Consider the following 7,024-nt stretch of genomic DNA (forward strand, 5'->3'; position numbering starts at 1 on the left):
ATGGACATACCTTACTGGATCTGCCTCACTGGACATACCTCACTGGATAACTCAATGGATATACCTCAATGGATATACCTCACTGGATATACCTCACTGGATGTACCTCACTGGATACACCTCACTGGATACACCTCACTGGATATACTGTACTGGATATACCTCACTGGATATACCTCACTGGATATACGTCACTGGATATACCTCACTGGATATACCTCACTGGATATATCTCAATGGATACACCTCAATGGATACACCTCAATGGATATACTGTACTGGATATACCTCACTGGATATACCTCACTGGATATACGTCACTGGATATACCTCACTGGATGAACCTCACTGGATATACGTCATTGGATATACCTCACTGGATATACCTCACTGGATATACCTCACTGGATATACGTCACTATATATACCTCACTTGATATACCTCACTGGATATACCTCACTGGATATATCTCACTGGATATACCTCACTGGATATACGTCATTGGATATACGTCACTGGATATACCTCACTGGATATACCTCACTGGATACACCTCACTGGATGTACCTCACTGGATATACCTCACTGGATATACCTCACTGGATATACTTAAATGGATATACCTCAGTGGATACACCCCACTGGATATTCCTCAATGGATACACCTCACTGGATATACCGCATCACTGGATATACATAAATGGATATACCTCAATGGATATACCTTATTGGATACCGCACTAGATATCTCAATGGATAACTCAATGAATTTACATGACTGGATATACCTGACTGGGTATACCTTACTGGATATACCTCACTGGATTTATCTCACCGGATATACCTCACTGGATATACCTCATTGGATATACCTCATTGGATATACCTCATTGGATATACCTCAATGGATATACCTCATTGGATGTACCTCGATGGACATTTCTCAATGCATATACCTCACTGGATACCTCACTGGATATATTTCACTGGATGTACATCACTGGATATACCTCACTGGATATACGTCACTGGATATACGTCACTGGATATACCTCACTTGATATACCTCACTGGATTTACCTCACTGGATATCCTTCATTGGATGTACATCACTGGACAATTAATGTAAATGAATGTCATTACACACTTTTAAAAATGTATAAACAAAAATGCTTACATATTGTATTTCTTTAAGTTTAAATGAAATCATTCAAGGAAAAGTTATTTCCCAACAAGAAACGGGTAAACTAAGCTGGACCTAATTATTGAAAGAGAGAAGATTTATTACAATGTCAAGATTTGTGTCCTGTACAATAATGAATAAACAGCAAACCGATCTTCAAACGAGAAGCTGGAAGTGGCATACACCTGTACACTAATGCAAGTGAACAGTTTCTTATAGGGTGGACATTTCACTCTATAGAAATCAGCAAAAGGAAAGGAACAAATACAATGACAAGGAAAATGTCAAGGATAATACCTTTTATGTGTATCCACCGTCCGAACAAGCAAGACGACCAAGCGCATTGCAAAAATAAACAAACAAAAGTCACACACTTAAAATTTGAAACAAACACACAAACGATAACAAAAACAGATACAACATGTAAGTTTTCGTTAATAAATTAAAAAATTATAAGTAAAAAAAAAAAAGAACGCGTTAGACGTCAGATGAATGAAAGAGATGGGTTTCGTGTGTGAGTGGGTTACAAACATTTTATAATTAAACAAACTTATATGAATAAGTATTAATGTAAGCTTATGAATTCCGTCGAAAACTTTATTATTGTCTTTTTTCGAGTCCATGATCTACTCTAACCTAAATGTTTGACCAGGAATGGGCGCATCTCACAGCCTTCTCGTTTGCTGCCATCAGGTCTTCAATGCAGCACGGCTCCTCCTGCCAGGGCTAAGCATCGCAGAGGGTGTGGTATATACTGGGGTGATGTGCCACAATCGCATTTGATGTCATCATCGTCAGTATACCCCAATTTCTTCATGTTTGTCTTATCGTTCAACCTCCGTGTAGTCTATTGAGGGACTTGCATGATCTCAAGTCCTGCCTCTGGTTGATATTGGTGGAACCGCTCAAGGAATAAAGCCCGTCTTCGTTGTCAAGTCGTACATCCCATCCTCATCTCCTATTAACAAGGATTATATTCCTTATCCTCAATAATTTGTCTGACTACATTTTCATGCAGACAACTTTTTTGTTCGAAATCAAAGTTCCGATTCTTTTGTCTACTTTCTTCTTCCTTTGCCATGTATTTAAGAGCTCTATCTTTGGAATCACAAAATCACATTCAACCTTCCACTAGTACATGCATGGGGTAAGTTTAGAACAGTATGCACTGATTATCTTCCTCCTGTCATCTTAAGGTATTTCTTTTTTATCTTGAAAGCAAATTAAGATACCTCGACAAAATGTCGGTTTGTTGACCATAAACAGACAGCTTCAAAATTATTGTAGAAAAGGTGAGTGTGTAGAATACGGGACTCTTTATGCCAACTGCTGGACTACATAAGTCATGACTCCATCGTCTTTTTTCTTTACAAATACTGATCTAAAAACTTCCTTCGTTCCTGGCTGTGAAATCAAGCATTCTTCATCTTTGAAGATGGCCTCAGATTATACTTCCGCCTAAAGCGAAACTTGAAACATCTTAAGAAAGCTGCTACACCAGAATGTTAAGCGAAAAGATGTTCGCAAGTACAGGCACAAATGTGTGAGATTTGTCTTGTGAAGGAAAAGGAAATTTTCAAGATAAACAGGGAGCTCAACACTGTGTGATAATTTTGATTGAATATCTCAGGGAAACTCGTCTCATTGCATATTGTCCAGCTGGGGAAAATGTTGATGTGAACAAGACTGATGAGACAGGACTATGTAACAACCGAGGAACCGATTTGTTATAAAAGAAGAAGATAAGCTTGGGTAGGCACAGATGATCCATACACGAAAATTCTTGACACGTTTATGCGGTCTGGCTAAGTCTTAGTCTCGATGTCATCACATGAAGTGAGGGTACCACTGCGAGATGGAAAACAACAAGCGGAAGTTTTTTGTTTTAAATGTTTGTTTTAATAATAATCGTATTTTGTGAGTGAAAACTTGATGCGACACGAGTACTGAGTGAGTGATAAAGCTGAACTGACTGAATCAGTTGATTGCATACACTTTGAAAGTGTAATCGAAATAGTAAATTCACACTGAAAGGGTACTTAATGCATTATTTAAACTAATTAAAACTAAAAATAACATTTACAAACATCAAACATTGCTCATTTCAGTCAAACAGACAACAACGTCTTACGTTAACACGTGACGTAAGCAGTACTTGTGCGGTGCAAACTGCATGGAATAAAAACATTACGTCATCGCGTGTGCCTCAATGGATGCACCAATCAGTATTGCGATTGAGTGGAATCAGTGTCAACTCATGAACACCCATGCACTGTGGAAACTGGAATTAAAAACATTACGTCTTGGCGCGTGCCTCAATGGATGCACCAATCAGGATCGCGACTGAGAGGAATCAGTGTAAACTCATGAATACCCATGAACTGTGGAAACTGAATTTAAACACATTGCGTCATCGCGTGTGCCTCAATGGATGTACCAATCAGGATCGCGACTGAGAGGAATCAGTGTAAACTCATGAATACCCATGAACTGTTGAAACTGAATTTAAAAACATTACGTCATCGTGTGTGTCTCAATGGATGCACCAATCAGGATAGCGTCTGAGGGGAATCAGTGTCAACTCATGAAATCCCATTGCACTGTGGAAACTGGAATTAAAACAGTACGTCATCGCGTGAGCCTCAATGGATGCACCAATCAGGATCGCGACAGAGAGGTATCGTGTCAACTCAGAGGTTTATTACAACCATTTCCCACAATGTAATAACTGATAGTTATTTGGAAAGTTATTGGTAAGCACAGACAATTAATTGTGCTTTTTGTGTTTTGTTAGAATATTGTCACATACAAAATGACCTCATAAAGGGGTTTGTTTATTGTGATTGTGAAATTAATGTGAACGTCATAAATAAAGTAATTTTTGTTTCAGGAAAAAGTTGTATTTATTTCATTGAAGTATCCAAGACGCGCTAGTGTTTACTGAAAACATTAAAGCAAGTAAAATAATCTACCTCGGGAGAATGTCGGACCATAGACTTATGCACATGACGTCATTGCAGTAGGGCGGCCTCACCTAGGGAGGTCAAAGGAGGTTGTTCATTGGCCAATCCTGTGCGCCGCGCGTACAAATCTGTGCGCTTCGATTGTTTCGTCCCTGTTTTACCTCTTAGATGGCGGCTGGATGACGTAAATCATAAGGTCTATTAGCACGGCATACTGCTAAACCGGACTCCAGCGAGAAGCCTGGGAAGACAAACGGCAGCATCATTGGTCAAGGAACGGTGTACTAAAACTCAAGGTACGCATTTTTTACGCATGATTGAGTTATCTTAGGTTTAGATAATTATTATTAGTCTTTGGGTTTACAGGCCTAGATAGGTTCCAGAAGGCCTACGTGTTTTTATATCACAGTTCATGATTATAGTGGCGAGCATAGGCCAACTAGTCAATATTGTTTTGTTTTGCTTTTGGAAATTTATTTTTTATTTTTTTAGGAATGATAATATTTGAATAGAAAGAACAAATTGTTCAGAACACCAACATTTTGTTAGGTGAGGACGGACGGCTGTGTGGGGAAAAGGAGGAGGCCGTTAAAATAAAAAATAAAATAAAATAAAAGTTGTTATTACACTTTTAAAACTGGCTATAATCACTAAATGTTATTTTCAATTATTGTTTTTTAAGAGTAGGCCTATCTCAGAAGTTTGTAAACATGCCGATCAGAAGTGATTTTTTGTTTTTCAAGGTTTATTTGTGTCCACAACAAATCTATATACAGGCAATTATGTACATATTCCAAATCATACAGTTAATAGCTAGGTAGATATAAATACACTTTTGGGATACTGCAGGAAAGCTCACTAAGAAGCAACAAGAGTGGACCCCGAACAGGCTGGTACTCTCGTTGAGCCCAAATGAAACACCCATGTTACTTCAAATACGTTAGGTAATTGGTTAAAGAAGGACAAGGTTAGGCTCAAGGGGTGAACTGTATTATTGTATTTATGTCGTCATGTAGGCAAATACCTTTAATTGCTGATACCTGCGCAGTAATAGGCAGAGTAAATACTGCGCAGCACCCGCTAGCAATTTGTGCATATATAACTCTGCAAAATGAAGTGTGGTGGTAATTGGAGGGAGACTGTACTTTTCCCGTTGATAACAAAGAAAATGGTCATTATGACCTCAAATTATCCCCTGGAAGTAAATGGACGACTCAGATACCTCATTGAATTGCTTTAGAGCCTAAATACCTGAATTTGTTTTTAATTGACTTATATGTTTTTGATTTTTTTTTTAAGGTATCGCTCAACGTTGTCAGGCCGGAATGCCACTTCAAAGGTGAGGGCATATTGCCACCCAATCCCGGGGCTGGAACAGGCCTTCCCGGTCTCTGTAAAGGATATTAATAATAACAACTAATGCTTATAAAGCGTCTTACATCCATGACTGGACTCCAAGGCGCTGTACAAATTATAGCACCAAACGAGATGCGGAAATAAGCAGAGTGTATATGTGTTTGTTAAATATGAAATATAAACCACAAAAATTGACCATCCAAAAAATTTAAACCTCGAAAATTAAACACCACGAAAATTAAAAAGTTATGAAAAGTGCCCCTACAATAAGAAAAAGTGTCTGTACATAAATTTTAATTACAAATGTTAGTAGGTATTAAAAGTACATCTTCAACGTAGTAAAAAAATAAACTAAAACAACACACGTCAAAAGTTAAAAAGATATGAAAGGATAATAATAATAATAAGACTTGCAATGCGCACATATTCATCCTGCTGGAATATGCGATGTATAAGGATGTATATGCATGAGTGTCCCCAATGCATTGTATGAGTGTGGTAGATCAGAGTGCACTACCCCTCCTAAATGCCCTTTCCAAAGTTTTTCGACTTCCATACAAAAGGCTCTTACCTGTTACAAGCTCCAACATTCTTTAGTTCATCCGCGAAAACGCATGGCTGTTTCATCAACACACATAACCCCACAAAAAGCCACAGAGTCGGTCGGAGACACATTCTCTCGAGGAAACAGGTTTTAGGGATTTCAAGACGAGCAGATTGGCTGCTAGTAGGGATTTTAGGACGAGTAGACTGATGTCAGTGAATTCAGGTCGAGTAGACCACTTGAGGTATATGGACGTAAGGACGAGTTATCTAATTGATGTATAGGGACTTCAGGGGGAGTAGACTAACTGTATTAGGGACTTCAGGACGAGTAGACTAACTTATGCAATGCCGACATTTCGGGACGGTTCCCCACTTGTGTGTTCCTTGAAGAGTTAACCACCGGTAACGATAATATCATAGTTAATGGACCAGTAAGAGATGATTGCCAAGTGAGAGTCAATAGTCGAGTGTAATAAAGGACCTGGTAGTACATGTAATCTGTATGTAACTTGTAAACAACACACAGTATACAGTTAATGATTTGATACACTTTATCTGAAGTCCAAAGGTTACTCACCTGCTTGTTTTATGTGCTGATAACACATTGCACAAACATATACATGTATGGACATTTCAGCCCCCTTTTTTTTACACTTTTTTTTGTCCGAAGAATTAAAATAAAATAAAATAAAATAAATAAATAAATAGCAAGGTTCCCTTGTTAAATAGTAGCAAGGTTTTACAATTCGTACGTAGTAATGAGCCATGGTGACTTGTTGTCGTGTGAACGCTACCGGGTTTCCGCTGAAAGACCACAACTATTAGAACTATTTAACCAAATGCATTCTGATAACAAATCATAAAGCTCGTAAAGTTAGGATCATGGTAAACTACTCGTCCTCATTGAAAACTGTGTTTCAAAAGTTTGTGAACGAGTAGTGAACCATTGTCTTTAAACTCGCGTTGATATTGTTT

The sequence above is a fragment of the Asterias rubens genome, chromosome 17 (genome assembly GCF_902459465.1).
Source record: "Asterias rubens chromosome 17, eAstRub1.3, whole genome shotgun sequence".
NCBI classification, from domain to species: Eukaryota; Metazoa; Echinodermata; class Asteroidea; order Forcipulatida; family Asteriidae; genus Asterias; species Asterias rubens.